A 17,134-nucleotide genomic window follows, 5' to 3' on the forward strand; every position below is an offset into this window, starting at 1 on the left:
GTGATTAGATAATGAAGACACCAACAATGACTACATGATAACAATGATGATGTAGGAAGAAAGCCTCAATTAAGTAAAGATGTATAATCATCGATTCTTTTTAAATGGTTGCTTGATATTCCTCTTTAGTTGGAAATAATTAGAAACTATAAGGTGTCAACCTAAGATAGCAGCAAGAGCTACTGGTTTCAGTAAGAGCAGGTGCAACGTCAGAGATGAGCCCCCAACACTGAGTAACTTTCAGTCAAACCCTGTGAGGTAGTCAGAACCCAGGGCAAGTAATTGAATCATGGGCTGTCAAATCTGGAAAGTTCCTCTGTTTAGATCTGCTCTTGGAGCCCTGGTTGCTGTCCACCTGCTTCTCAATCCTCCTTCCTTGCAGAAATAATTTATCCAGTTGGTTTCCAGGACACTTTTCTCCCTTGGTTCTCCTCCTACACGCTGACAGCGATTTCTCAGTCTCCATTGCACAATTATTTTTTATACGTCCTTCCTCTAAGTAATGGGATGGATGCCTTAGCACTACTTTCTCAGAATTCTTTATTTATTCTGTGCTCACTCACTAGGTAAACTTACCTAGTCAAAGCTTTTAAACTAGACTATACCCTGATAACTTCCATATTTATATCTCAGCTCTGACTTCTTCCCTGAAATCCAGATTCCTGTGTCCAGTCATTCGCTCATCTGCCCATCTTTCCACTTGGCTATCAAAATAGCATCTCAAACTTCACATGTGAAAAAGACTTCCACCCCAAATATCCAACCTCCGCCAACTTCCTCAGTCTATTAAATTCCAACTCCACTTTTCATTTACTCAGGTCCCCAAATTTGGATTCATCCTTAATTTGTATTTTTTCCCTCATACCCTAAATACGAGTGACCAAAAAAGTTCCATCCAATTTACGTTCAAGTATATTCAGAAAATCACCCTTTCACCATTTATACCTCACTCTTACCCCACCCCTTCCACCCCTGCCAAGGGGTCCAGACCACTGTCTTCTCCCTCTTAAATTATCACCATAGCCTCCTAAGTGTTTCTCTGCTGTAACACTTGCCCCACTACTGTTTATGCTCAAGAAGCAACTACGACTAACTTTCACAAAATAATTTAGATAATATCCCTTCTCTATTCAAAACGCTCTAAGGTTTTCAACATTACCCGAAATAAAATTGACCCACATTTACTCAGTTGCTCATTTTCTCTCTGACTCACCTCTCATGGCTTTCTCCTTAGTCACTGTTTGCCAGTCACATTGCCTTCTTTGTTGTTCTTCAAACACTCCAAGTCTACTCCTTTCTGAGGCCCTTTGAACTTATTCTTAGCTCTGCCTAAAATGACATATCCCCAAATATCCACAGGTCTTGCTGGCTCACTTCATTCAGGTCATTTCTTCTCAAATTTCACATGATCCTAGAGGATTCCCCTGTCCAGCCCACACACACAAAAAAACCCCTCCACCCCCTCACCCATCATTTTGAGATACTTTGCTTCACCAAATGCAACATATTCTAGATTGTTTATTCCTCTATCTTATTTGCTTTACTGCCATATTCTTGATATACCTAGAAAAGTGCCTGGCTCATAGAAAACAAAATTAGTATTTATTAAAAGAGTGAATGAATGCCTAAAATACAATATAAGAGTGCAGTTTTATACCATCAATGGGAAAAATATCTTCCAATCCTTGGTTGAGATTTTTGAAAGCAAAGTTTAGTTGCACAGTGAGTACTTAGAATCTATACCTAGTAAGGATCCAGTACCTGATTGAAACTGGACTGCCTTACAGTTTTAAAATGTCAACTTGTGAGGCCTTTCCCCCTAAAGCTCTAATCTTAGTCAGGGGGAGTTTTAATGATCATTTTCATTAAAAAGAAAAAAAAAAGGACCTCCACACACCTCTTCTGAAGTTCTGGTACATTTTTCTTTAAAATGTATTTATATCATTTCTGGGATAGAAGGCAATTGGCTACACATTAAAATAAGATTTTTGGAGCCAAGGAATTCTCTACCCTTCTCCCTGAGGTATCTACTCTACCTTCCAGTAAGATCTCTTGGTATAAGCCTGGATAAACAAAGTAAACTGCACATATATTAATAGGAAAACAGCTGTTGCAAGAGCAATATCACCAACTAATATTAGGGCAATATATTTCAGTCTCTGAAGACAAAGAGCTTTTCAGTTCACCTTTGCATTATAACATTTGCACATTCATAAAAAAGGGGGAGGGGAAGGTATTTTAAATCAAGAATTGAACCCCTTCAGAGGAGACTTTGAATTAGGATGCAGATCACTCACACTAGAAGGGAAAAGAACAGAGCCAACACCTTGTTAACCTGTGTTTGTGAAGCATTTTTCTCTTTTTCTTGTTTGTTTTAACCAACATTATTGGCCAGATAGTGTTCCATGGGACTTGCATGCATGGGGCCAACTCTGTTACCGGATTCCCTGGCTGAGCTCCCTTTCTCCCACCTTGGAAGACCTCTGTCTTGTTTCCTTTCTCCCTGGCTCCCACTGTCTCTCTTAATCCACCCATTTCAAATCCTCCTGATTCCAAGAAACTGTTCCATACATCTCCACTATACATTCATTTTGGCTATGTCTGAATTACAGACTGTTGATACCCTCACCGTCATCTTCGGCCTACATATTCCTTCTATGTGTGCATTGAGTGTGTACATGTGAGCATATGTGAGTGTTTTGTCTTCCTCAGCTAACTGGTAGCTCGTTGAGATTAGAGGTAGGTTTTGTATATTAAGCCATCTCTTAAAGAATACTCTAGTATATAGTCTGGGAAAGTGGGTGCGTGTGAGTGTGGGCACCGCATGGAGTTATGGGGAGCAGTCTGAGCTTTGCAGTCTGGAACTACTGCCTACTCGTTGTGCGGACTTGCCAAGTTCACACATAGTGGGAAATAAAAAATGTCTTTTTCAAGGGTTGGTTGCAGGGATCGAAAGAAATAATGTACATTAATTTAGCTAGTTCAGAGCCCAGCAAATAGCAAGTTCTCACTAAATGTTGACTGGGAAGTGAGTGACTAAGTAAGTATAAATTAGTGATGGATTACATGTAGTTATTGCAGAACAAAATGAAACAGCTAGAGTCACAGAGGGCTCATTTCATCCATTGTGTGCTAGGCTGAGAAATGAAGAACTTGGTTGTGGAATCAGACAGGCCTGAGTTCAGCTCTGCCATTCCCTAGCTTACAGATACTTTTAAAGACTTTCAGACCCACATTTTCCTCATGGAAACATTAATGCTTATCTCACGGAGATGTTACAAAGATTATGGGACTGTTATGAAAGAACCCCTGCAGAGTTAATAAATGCAAGTTGGTTAATTTGTTTCTGGGGCTGATCGTTTTTGGAGCTACGGTGAATGGATTCCATTACAGCTCAGGACTTTGACTTCAGTTTCTGTGGCAGACACTGTTCACTGAGTGCCCCACTCTGCTCTCTCCTTCTTTGCACACACAGCTAGACTACATTTCCCAGGATCCTTGCACTTAGTGTGGCCAAGTGGCTGCCATCTCCCCAGTGGAATATGAATAGACACATTGCATGCTACTTTCAGAAATGCCCTGTAAAAACCTTTCAGTCATTTTTCCCCATATTGTTTCCCTTCCACCAGCTGGACACAGATGATAACAGTGCACGTGGGGATGATGAAACAAAAAGATGACAGACAGGAACCTGGCTTCCTGGATGAGCAGATACTAGCTGCTTCACCAACCTGAACACCTGACTAGGACTCCTACGTGAAAAAATAAACAGACAAACTTCTTTTTCATTAGCCATGAAAAGTCCTTGGTCTCTCTGTTATTGCAGATTAGTCTATCCTAATTTAATTTACTCCTTTTGTTCTATCCTCCAAATTCTAGCTTTTAATACTATTTCTACCAGCAGTATGTAAGCATATTATTTCTATACCAGTTGACTTTCAAGGTTAAAAATACTACATCTTTTAAAAAATAAGATTATAAATTTTATATATTATTATTATTGAGACAGAGTTTCACTCTTATCACGCAGGCTGGAGTGCAATGGTACAATTTCAGCTCACTGCAACCTCTGCCTCCCAGGTCAAGCAATTTTCCTGTCTCAGCCTCCCGAGTAGCTGGGATTACAGATGTGCACCACCAAGCCCAGCTAATTTTCGTATTTTTAATAGAGACAGGATTTCACCATGTTGGCCAACCTGGTCTCAAACTTCTGACCTCAGGGGATCTGCCTGACTCAGCCTCCCAAAGTGCTGGGGCTACAGGTGTGAGCCACCATGCCTGGTCAATTTTATATCTTATAAATGATTTACTTTCTGTCTTTTGGGTGCTGTTTGTCATGTAACTACTTCATTATCTATTGAGTTATTCATATTATTCTGCGGAGATTTATAAAACTTTATACAAATAATTATTATCCTTCTGTTGCATTTTGTTGTTTTTTTTACAACCAGTACTTAATGATACATAGTTATTACACTGACAAATCTTTTCTTTATGGATTATTCAGTTGCTTTCACGTATTAAAAGTCCTTCCCTGCTCTAGGATTAGATATGCATTTTTCCTCTTGAAAAAAAATTCTCAGACTGAATGCACACTATTCTACCTATACTTGGATTTATGGGCTTTTACGTAACCTTGCCTTTTGATGTACTTAATACTGATCCCTAGCATCTTTTTAAAACACGACAACTTTATCTTAGTTACTTTCTTTTTCTTTCTAATTAAGCATTTGGGATCTAACTGATGTGAGGAATATTTTCCTATCTAGTATCCTTTTATTTTGTCAGTATATCTCTCATATCTCTTTAAGTTCTTTGTCTAATTTATTAATATTCTTACCAGTGCTTTGAAGATTTCATTAACATGCTGTTTGCCACTTCAGATGCTATTAGTAAAGATGGTTCAATAAAGCAGAGATAAACTGACCCCCCATTATCTGATTAGCCAGTCTGTATATTCCAACCTGACACCTACCTTTCTATATTATATTCATCTTATGTTTGCTATATTCAGATATTTAAGATCTACATATGCAGCTAATTTAAATTAATTTAGCTATCAAGATTTCACAAGATGCTGCATCCAGCACTTTACTATGTGCACTATCAAGACACAAGATCAAATAATCATCTAACACATTCCTTTTGGCTAATCTAATCTTTGTGATGCCAGCCAAAAAGTTTCTAGTTAGTCTAATCTGTCTTATTCTTTGTGAATCTAGGCTATTTATTGCCAGTGGCCTTGGTTTCTCAGAGTCGGATTATCTCCTAGGAGGATTCGGGATAAATTTTCTTCAATGTAAGACTCAGAATGAAATATTGAGAAGGCCAAGAGTCTAACAGGAAACAAACTGAGCAAAGGAGTAATCTAATTCCAATATCAATCAATGAATCAATCAATCAAAGTTTTTATTGAATCAAACATGAGCTCTGTACAGTCCTGAGTGTTAAAGGAAATATAGACATATAAGACATATACTGTTTCAGTTAGGGTTCTTTTGGTTGCAAGGATCAGAAGCACAGCTCAAGCTAATTAGAACACCAGAGGAATTTACTGGAAGATTCTGGGTTAGCTCACAGAATTGAAGGGAACAATACTATAGACATTACCTAGGAATATCAGAAATGAAATAAAAACTGGAGACTTGGTGTCTTGAAGTCGTGTCTCTCATTCTGTCTTCCTCTTATTTCTAGATGTCAATTCATTCCCTTTTATTTGTTTGTTTATTATTTATTATAAGGAATTGTCTCATAAGAGTATGGAGGCTTGCAAGTCCCAAGATCTCCAGGGAGAGTGAGCAAGCTAGGGACCAAGGAGAGGAGATGGTTTAGTTTTCGTCTGAGTCTGAAGGCCTGAGACCCAGGAAGAGCTGATGTTTCCATTTGAGTCCAAACACAAGGGGAAAAAGCAACTTTTTAATTCAAAGGCAGTCAGAAAGGAAGAATTCTGTCTTAAGGGATGGTCAGATTTTTGCTCTAGTCAGGACTTAGACCCATTGGATGAGGCCCACTCACATTTGGGAGGGCAATCTGCTTTACTCACTCTATCAATTTAAATGTTAATTTCATCCAAAAATACCCTCACGGAAACATCCAGAATAATGTTTTACCAAATGTCTTGTACTCCATGGCCCACGTCAAGTGGACACAAAAAAATTAACCATCATAGAAAACATCTGCCATTAGCTAGGAAGTCCCATACTAACATCTTGAGAACCAAAGAGACAGGGTATCTTTCCTTCCCTTCCAGCTCCCATTTGGAAAATCCAAGAGAAGAACTCTTATTAGCTATCCTACAAACAAATCACCATTTCTACCAGGATACTGTATTATAACTGGTCTATCCTTGGTGGTCTGGTTATTTCTGAGATTGGAGGGATGAGGTAGAATATTTTAACTAGTACTTTTTATCTCCAACAAAAACATATATCTAAAATTGGCAAGAGGCAATTCTTCCAGAGAAATAGAGATGGAGCATTAAAAAGAAGCCAAAGCAGTAAGTAGCCACAATACCTATTATGTTCTCAAAGAGCTTGCAGCTATTTGCGAGAGCAAAGTCAACACAGTGATTCATGAGCAGCGTATAATGATGTACCCCACACTGACATATCCAAAAAGTGCATAGTGGTTCATAAAATAGAAAAGTCCAAAAAGGTTGTTACATAGTCTGAGAATGCTTAATAACAAAGGTAGAATTCAAACTGGGCCTGTTAAGACTTAGATATACATAGGAATACTAATTGAAGCCTTTGACGTGAGGACAGTAAGGATAGAATGATAAGCTATTGAGGAGAATTTCTACAGCAGAAAGAAAGGAGGGCAGTATCATGCAGTCAGTTATGGAGGGACTTGAAGAAGCACACATACAAACATACCCCAGAAAATCACCTCATTAACCTTCTTTTTATGACATAGATCTAGGCACAAAATACTTTTCCCACCTTTTAGCTGAAACTTGAGTGTTTCCTACAAATCCATTTTTTTCTTAGTTAGGGTGACTATATGCTTTATCATTCAGACTGAAACACTTTTGGCTTACACTGGGAATGGGCTTGATAGTCTTCTCATTCTCATGTGACTTCTCAACCAATATTCCTTTATTCTCAAGTAAAAGTATGTAGTCACACTAGATCATAATCATTGCTGTTTTTTACCAACTCATTTTTCCTAGCTCTTGGTCACTAAAGACTTGGAAACAGTCTTCATAGTCTACCCCAAGTTTAGTAACACTATGAATCCATGTGTAGTAACCATGCAAATACTCTAAACCCAAGGTTTCTTGGCTTGTTCACCCCTAAAGTCTTTCCCTACTTTTCATTTCACTCTCTCTTTGCTATAGAAACTCTGAACTTATGTCTATCCAGAATGAACTGTGTCATTTCTATAATCTTAAATTCAGTGAGGCTGTATCTTAATTATTCCTATCATGACTTCCTATTTCTCTAATCATGTAAAGTCACTCACTAAATCACTGTTCTTTAAGTTATTAGAGACCTCAAAGTCCTTGAATCTTCTGTTTTTTCTGTCTGTTAGTCCCCTCCTGACCTCTGACATTTCTTTTCTAAGTCCTACCAGCAGATTTTCTTTATCCACAATGTGACTCATCTCCCTTTTTCTAGTTCTATAGGACACGGTGTCTCTAATGTTCTAAGCCAAACTTCCACCTTTATTCTTGACTCTGATTCTTCATTTGCCCATGGAGGCTTTACTCCATCTCTCTTCATCTTTACCATAAATATCTTCTACCTTTATTTTTAGGATTGCTTCTTTGAAGCTTAGAAACATGTTCAGAAGTTTCTCCCATTGATTCCACATAGCTTTCTTGTTATCCTTTAAAAAAAATATACAGACTATTTCCTATTTCTATTGATCTCTAATTCCTTCCCAAATCCTACTGCCATCTTCCTTGTTGTCAAACCCAGTGGACCTTTTTTAGATTATAGCTTACCAAAACTGTGCTTTTGACACTTTTGTTATTATTACCATATCAGTTCATTTTCATACTGCTATAAAGAACTGCCCACAACTGGGTAATTTATAAAGGAAAGAGGTTCCATTGACTCACAAGGGGGGTCACTGTGAGTCACAGCGGCAGTGAGGGGGACTGCCCCCATGATTCAATTACCTCCACCTGGTCTCTCCCTTGACATGTGGAGATTATGGGGATTATGGGGTTTACAATTCAAGATGAGATTTGGGTGGGGACACAGTCTAACCATATCAATCACTTTATGCCACTATACTCCACTTTCTTCTCTTTGATCATCTCTGGTGTTTTTTTAATGTCTAATTTGTGAATTCCAGTCTTAATTTTGATGTTCTGCCAGAACACAACTCTTCCAAAATTTCCTCTGTGATCTCACTCTCTTCCATAGTCTCTTCTCTGCCAATTACAGATGAATGGTTTTGAAATCTACAAATCTATATTTTAAGTCTAGAATTCTGCTCTGAGTTTTAATCACAGATATTCAATTTTTCCTGGATATATCTATCTGGATATGCCCATGATGCTTCAATGAGAATAAATACAAATTCAATGAATTATCCAAATGTGCTCCTCCAGTAATATCGTCCTCAACTTCAGGGATCTCACTCACCCAGGCATTCAGTTTAGAAACCTGAGAATCATGCTTTGATTCTTCTCTTTTATCATGACCACACTGAATTTTTCAATAAGTGTCATTCATTGAATACCCAGAATATCTTATGGTTTCTTCCCTCGTCTGATCTCCTTTACTATTTCTTTAGTTTCAGCCTTCATGAACTTTCTTCAAGAATACTATTTCTAAATGGCTTCCTAGCCTTCCTTTCTTTTACTAATATGTCACCTGAATTTACCCTTCTTGTAGTAGGTGGAGGGATTTACCTAAAATTCATGTATAACCTCCTTCTGTCTTTCCCTTTTAATATCCATCAATGATTCTTTCCATCACCTTCATGTAATGTGACTTCATACACCTTAACGTTGGACACAAGATCTTCCCCCTCTTGTGGCCTTAACAGGAGTAAAAGTTCTTATTTATCTCTCCAACCTCATTTTTTATAACTTCAGTAGATAGTATTGAATATAAATCCCCACGATGCTGCTCCCTGCCTTTGTTCATAGTGTAAACTCTGAAATGTCTCTTCCCCTTCACTTCTCTTACTCTATTCATTGTTTTAGACATAGCTTAGCTGTCACTTTGTACAAGAGGTCCCTCCCCATCATCTCCTGATTGGGTTAGGCATTTTTATCAGTCATATTAGTGCAGAAATTAGAAGTTACTCCAGGTATTTCAAACAGGAAGGAATTTAATAGCAGAAATATATTATTACCAATTTCTATGCTTGTCAGGAAAATCTAGGTTATGTTGTAGAAACAAATTAACCTCGCAACCTGTGGCTTAGCATAACAGAGTACGGCCTTTTTTTCTCATCACAGTGTCTGACTTAGATCAGCAGCAGGACATTTCCTTTGCTTTACACAGTCACTAAGAGACCCCCGCTGACAGATACTGTCCCCAGAGGAACTTCTGGTGGTCTTGTTGCTGCATCCAGGAAAGACTGATCCTAGAGAATTTCACTGGGTTTTTTCTGAACAGAACGTATTCCTTCTGCACATTTCATTGGCCAGGATTTGTCACATGGTCCCATCCAACTGTGAAGTGCTGGGATGTGCAGTTTTTCATGTGCCCAGAAAAAAAGGGGGACTAGGTACTGGCGAGTACTGCTGTAAAGATGTAGAAAGTGAAGCTCAGGGAGGTTAAGAAATTTCTTTTTCTTTCCTTTTTTTTTTTTTTTTTTGAGATGGAGTCTTGCTCTGTCACCCATGCTGGAGTGCCGTGATGGGATATCAGCTCACCGTAACCTCAGCCTCCAGAGTAGCTGGAATTACAGGCAAGCACCACCATACCCAGCTAATATCTGTATTTTTAGTAGAGTCAAGGTTTCACCATTTTGGTCAGGCTGGTCCCAAACTCCTGGCCTCAAGTGATCTGCCTGCCTTGGCCTCCCAAAGTGCTGGGATTACAAGCATGAGCCATGGCGCCCAGCCAGGTTAAGAAATTTCTCCCCAGTTACACAGTTGATACTTGGCATACTGGTGTTCAAACTATATTATTATCCAAAGTGTCTGCTGCCCTTCTCTTTTGGCCTCTCGCTATTAGGTTCCTCCCTGGAAGGGAAGGATGCTTTCATCCGCTCTGATGTTAGGCTTCCTTGGGCCAAGTGAAGGAAATAACACATGCTCCTCCCAAGCAGAGGGTTTGGTAAGCATCATTTAATTGCCTCATTGCTCTTTCTGTCTGCCACAAGAGTAGCAGTTTTCCAAACAGAAGTTACACCTTCATCCTGGAGTGAAGAGTACACAAAGCAGAGCTTCCGGCAACCTACAGCCAATCTTGAACCAGGAGCAAGATAAAGATTTCTGTTGTTGTAAGTCATTAAGATTTTGGGGTTTTTCATTTCCTTAGCCATAATCTTGTGCAATCTAACAAATATAAATACTGAAGAACTCACAAAATCCAATGAAAAACTGAGCATCCTTGATTTAGAAAAGGCTGGAGTCTGAGGCTATATGGAATCTTGGTTGGAGCCAATGGGCAAACTCTCCATGGCCTTGAACTTAGAATGATTTATATCAAGTTTCTGATTATGTGTTTCTCTGAAGAAGATTCAAATTTCCAAGGAGCAGAGAGAGAGAGAGAGAGAGAGGAGAGAGAGCACCTCACTGGTCCAGAATGGTCACATTCCTGTCACCCCTTTGCCAAGGAGGGTGGGGTCTGGTTGAGGGCAGACCAAAATGGTTGATAGTTGCACACGAACCACATGGGATAGAAAAGTGGTGATTTCCCAAAGCAAAATAAGGTAGTGACATCCAAAAGGGGAAGAGATGGCATCCCTAAGAGCAGTCCATCGGAATATTGCTAATTATAATTTGTGTACCCCCTTTATCCCTCTCTTTCTCTCTCCTTCATAACCACATAAAACCATCTTCCTACTCTCTGCTTCCCAAACTAAGCATCTTTAATAACCTTGTAGAAGCATTTTATTTGGCGATGCCCAGCTTCCCGTCCCCTCTGCTCAAATCAATAGGAAAAAATAAAGATAATCTACATTAATTTGGTTGCAGTTGTTTTAACATCCCCTGAAACCTTGAAGTTCAGCAGTACTGGGCCAGCTTGAAGAAAACCTTTCTGACAGGAAAGCAAGTTTCAAAAAAATGTTCCCCAGTTTGCTGGGCTTATAAGCCTAGGGCAAGTTTAATTAAACTCAATGGAGCATTTTAAAGTGAAGAAAAAATTAGGACAGCAAGAAAAACGTGTTGATTGTTTCCTAATTATGCTGTGGACTTTCTCTCTAATGCATCCCCCCTCCTTTCTCTCCCTAAATAAAACAACTGGCACGTTAAGTTTGCACATAGAAGATTACATCTCAACCATGCATTCTGTACCAGCCAGGCACTGTTCTTCCCATTCCACTGCTGGGTTTGCTTTTTGAATATATTAATGCTATTTTGTTTCATAGAGATATTTAACCACATACAAGAAAATGAGAAAAATGCCGGGAACACATTAGACTTCAGCAATTTGCAACCTTTTAGTCAATGAGGCTCCCTCTGATTAGCCCCTCCTTCAACATGGACTTCATATTTTAAAAGATATAGTCCACTGAACAATCTGTATTTTTTAAAGACATGATTAATTTACTTTCTCATTTTTATTCGCGAGACATGCATTAACACAAACTGATCTTTTTTCCAGAATAGGATAAGCACACTGCTGATATAATTACATCCAAAAGGAAAGAAACAAAACCAGCAGTTATAATCCATTCATTTTACTAACAACAACCTGCTATGTGCCAGGCACTGTACCTGTAGCCTTGTTACAAGTAAGTGAATGATTTATACTAGAATTTGAGAAATAATAAACTCATGATCTTGAGGGCTCTGGAGCCCCTGGTTGGGAACCTGTGTGCTGCCACATGAAGTGACTGTTACAACTGCCTAAGACCCCTAGCGGGCCACTGGGGAAAAGGCCATGGGTCTGGGTAGGAAAGGTTACCTTTTCAGGACTTCGGCTCAAACCATTGAGTGAGGCAGGAATCCCCTGCACCATCAACATGTAAAGAAAAAGCAATATGGTGCCTCAAAATTATTTTAAAAGAAATAGTAATAGTTAACACTTAAATAGTAATTAAATAGTACTTACTATGTGCCAGCTACTGCTCTAAGCGATTTATGTATATGAACTAATTTTATTATCTCAACATTTCTGTCAAGCACGGAGAAGTTACATGATAGGACCAAGATTATCTGGCTAATTGGTGCCAGAATCAGGAGTCAAAGTGATGTAGTCTGACTCTTAACCTAGTGTTAAGTTTGCACATAGAAGACTGTTAACATATCCTAGTAGAGGAAAACATGACAAGCACATGTAAGTCAGCAGTTTCCAATCTTTTGACCACTAATAAACCATTTGTTTCTTTTTTGCTTACCTGAGTTCTTGCGCTTTGAAAGATTTTTAACTTGCTACATCAAAAAAGGTGGGCAGGGGGAAGTCAAAATGAAACTGATTTAATTGTATTTAAAAATAAATACATCATGTAGAATTGTGGAAGACTGGAAGAACAAGTGTCATGAGAGTATCTTAATAATAATACTACAGTGCTAAAACTATCCCTCAGTGTAGAAATCCAAATAAGTTGAACTACAAAGTCACTTTGGAATTTAATAGGTTAGATTAGACTCCCCGTTAAAATCCATATTACTGTCTCTCAATCTTTATTTCTTCCCACTCAACAATGGTTCTCTAAAGCAGGGATTCTCAGAAGTTTGGGAATAGCTGCCTCGGGATATCACTAGGTGGTATATTAGAATCTCAAAGAAATATGTTGAATTTGAAGAAAACCTGCAAGTGATTCTGAAATGCCCACAACTGAGTGTGGAGACGTAGTTGCTCCCTACATCATTTTCCGTAACACTCAGAGACCAGTGGAGAGGCAGAGAGAGCTGTCAGTTATCCTTCCTCCAATCTAGTCCACATGGAGTCCTATATGTGAGCACTTGTTAAAGACAGGCAACCCAATGCAAATTAAAGCCTTAAAAATGCACGTGGTAGCACCTTCCGGAGTCAGCAAAGAGTAATGGCAAAAGAATTAGGCTGAGCGTGAATGGAAATCCCAGCTTTTGCACAACTGGCTCTGTGGGTGTGGTCAAATTGCAAGACACTGGGCTTCAGCATCTTTACCTGTCAAACATGGACATTTGACCAAAGGATGCCTACAATATATTTTCAACTCCAAATTTATTTGATTCTGAAATAAAAGAACAATACATACACCAGGGCCTAAAATTATTAGTTCTTTTAACATTTACCAATTTGGTGTTTCAAATGAATAGTCTCTGATAACTATAAAGCAAATTGTCTAGCCTGATATTTGAGGCCTTGATAAGTTTGTTTCCTTATTCCCGCCTACATCCTACTCTTCAAATGATTCTAGCTGTTTTGTTTACAATTGGAGCTCCCCTTAGACCTCAATATAGTTTTAAAATATGACTTTTTCTTCCTTTTGCTAGAAAGTTATTCTCCATTTCCCATAACTCTTTAATTCCCAGCTTTCAAACTCTCATACAAGTTTCGTGGCACAGTCAAATGTTACTTTCTTCTTGAGACCTTTACAAGTTAGATTTAACTCCTGAACAGAAGTGAATTTTACTTTTCCACCATCTTTTTCTTTGCCTCCTCCTATTGAATATGGAATATAGTGGCTTGAGTGGAAGTCAAGTTTTTCAGCCTGGGCACTGTGATATCTGAAGCTAGATAATTCTTTGTTGTGGGGGACGGTGCTCTATATTGCGAGATGTTTAGCAGCATTTATGGTCTCTACTCTCTAGATGACAGTAAAACCACCCCACTGGTTAAAATAACCAAAACTTTCTCCAAATTTTGCCAAATGTCTCCTGGGGGCAAAATTGCACCTGGGTAAGAACCAGTGGCCTAGATATTTGTGTATCTATCTCAGCTTCTCTTCCCCACAGGACTTAGGACAGTACTTGTTAGCATAAATATTTGTAGAAGGAATGAATTAATAAATCCTTGTTGAAAAATTATTTGTATAATGAATGGATTTCTGTAAAATCACACAATTCAGCTATGTGTTCTATTAAGTTCTGAGTTAAAAGAACAGGCAAACATTTGTGATGGTCATCTGGAAAGACCGCATGCAGGATTGATATTTACCTAAATTCCTCTCAAACATGCACTCTGCCTTAACTTCATGCTAAGGAATAAGCAGCTTGAACTTTTCCTTGATGCTAAGGAGTAAGCAGCTTGAAGCTTATCTAAAGGTTTCCCTTTAAGTTCACACTAACACTGGCCTCTTCTAGTTTTCCATAGAGTGGAGGCTAGTCAAGGCTGAGAACATCGGCCAATAACAGTAATGGTGGAGGGGAAGGGCAGGGGGGAAAAGGTTGGAGTTTGGAATTGGAGATTCAGAGGAAAGGCCAGGCCTAGAGTGACTGTGTTTGCTAAAGCAAATTCGTTTGTCTGCATGGAGGTTAGACCTTTAGGATACGGTAAGGAATTTGAAAGCAGGGCTTGCTTTAGGATAAGTAGACTTTCTGGCCTTAAACTAGTAAGTTTTGGAGTTGAATGGGGAGGGCACTTGGGGTGGAAGGTGGTTGAGGAATGCTTGCCGGGTTGAGCCCCAGTGAAGCTCTTCCACAATGCGGCCCATGGGGCTCTGTGAGAGTGGCAGTTACATCACCAGGAAGGTGAAGTTCTCTCTCAGAGGTACAGTCGAGTTTCAGGCATCTGCCAGCAACAGGACCAAGTACAAAGCTGGAATGCAGAGCAGAACCTGACAGGTTATATGTCTGTGTCTTTCATGGGATCTCAATTTTTTAAAAATGCCAGCTTGTCGAGTCAGCTCTTGTTTTAGATTATTCCTCTCCCTTCTATTAGCAAAGATCATTGAGAGCTGCTTTAGTATTCTTTGCGGCAAGATTAATGCCTGTTCTAAATCCATTACCTCTTTTCCTTTCAGCCTCAAACTTAGTCCCTATCCGTTTCTTCCACTAGTTCTCTGAACCAAGAATTTTATGAATCGGCCCAGGTCATCATTTGCTATTTACACATTCAGTTCTTTTCCATTAATAACATAACAACAACAGCAACAATACAATAACAGTTATCACCACCACCAAAAGATCAGGTAAAAGTTTTGGAGTACTTGCTATGTGGAGAATATCATGCAAAACCTATATATATATTATTAATAATCCCGGTGATAACCTTATAAGCCACTCGTCTCAGTTTGAAAGTAAAGGAGCTAAGGCTTAAATAATTTAATAAATGCTTGACATGACATAGCTAATAATTGGGTAGATCTAGCATTTGAATCCAAATCTGTCTGATTCAAGAAACTGCTCTTGACTAGGAAATGATACTTTTCTCCATGGCTTCTCACTTTGTGCTTTAGATAGGCAGCATTCCAGTGAAGAATATAATAATAAAAGGAACATATCGACATGTCAGTATCATGTTACTCAGCCCTCCCTAATCCTTTCCTGTTCTTTCTGTAAGGCCAAATAGTACTCTGCATGCCATACTAGATGTTCCACACATGCTCCTGGACTGATCCATCATGAGACCTGGCAAGCATGGGTTACACCCTTGAGATTTTGAAATGCAGGTGAGCCTGTAGAGATACCTTACGTATTGTGTTTGTTCTTTTGTTTCAGTTTCAGATATTGTTAATTTTGCAAAAGAGAAAAATAAATGCCATCGGTGTTTTGAGATTGACTGACTTCTGAGAAGGAAAAGAGGGATGCTGAAAGAATCAAAGTCCCACCTAAGTAACTGGTTAGGGGTAGTAGTCCTCATAAACTATGCTTGTCTCAAGCCTGACCTTTGTTCCAGTCTTGGAATCAAAGTCCGTGGAGCCCTTCTTTGGTTCCTACTTTGAATCTGGCCCAGGTCAATAGCCAGTAACAGGAAATTGTGCTGAATGATCACAATTTTTATTTGTGCTGACTTATTGGAAATAAGGCAAGACAGATGAGTTGCAGCATTTGCACACTTGATTACCCCCTTCCCCAATTTTTATGTAGCTTCATTTTGGATCTCTTTGCTACAGCATTTTAGCTCTAACTTTGGGCACTGAATCATGCTCCAATGTCCCATCAAGCATCTCGGTAATGTGATAAATCCATCCAAAGTCTCGCAGTGCCATCCTGCACGTGACAAATGCAATAACACGTCAGGCTCAGAATGATACCCATATTAGGCAGATACTCCCTCTGCTGACAGCAGGTGTTTCTGCTTTATCTGAAAATAATTCACTGAATAGATAATTGGTGAATCCCCAGTGGGAACAAAACTTGATTCTGTCTGAGCATAGGTTACCAAGTGTACTACCATAAAATAATTGATTTTGTGATATATTAAGTGGGGATGTACTCAAGACTACTGAACTTTTCACTTAGGGCCTCAGGCTGAAGTTGAACTAGGCTCCCAAAGGTGAAGAACCCATGCATGACACGGGCAGGGCTTCACACTCCAACAGCCAATTTAACTTTCATTTTCTTTATTAATCTAATATGTTCTACCTTTCACCAGGACGTGATGTGAAGGGAGTTTCATTAAAATGGTTGAGTTGTTACTGGAGATAATCACTGAAGGAATGTATCAGAAAAGTCAAGAAACTCTGAATCATTTTTTTATTCTGTTGTTTTAGGGAAGAGGTTTTGGATGCTGATAGGGGAGTTACTCTAGCTATAGGGCGAATTTAATTGCATTTTTAGAAACTTCTTTTAATCCTATAATAACAAAAAATTAAATCAGCGCTGACATTTTTTGTTGCCAGAAGAAGGTAGTAAAAGGGTAAAGAAATAATTGTTAGTTCTGAGAATATAATTAGCAACTTTAATGCTTTAATCTAAAAAATGCATATTTTGAGCCTGGGTGAATGATTAAAGAAAAGATATTGAAAGTCTTTGAAATTTCTAACCGTGTTTGTTTTAAATTGTGAGTTATGATCACTATAATTAGCTCATTTATAGCATAAACAAATACGAATTTCTACAAGTTCAGGGATATTTCAGGGCAAATAAGATTGACATCCTGACCTTCAGTTATTAAACCTTTCTTGC

Source organism: Mandrillus leucophaeus, unplaced genomic scaffold (genome assembly GCF_000951045.1).
Source record: "Mandrillus leucophaeus isolate KB7577 unplaced genomic scaffold, Mleu.le_1.0 Scaffold235, whole genome shotgun sequence".
NCBI classification, from domain to species: Eukaryota; Metazoa; Chordata; class Mammalia; order Primates; family Cercopithecidae; genus Mandrillus; species Mandrillus leucophaeus.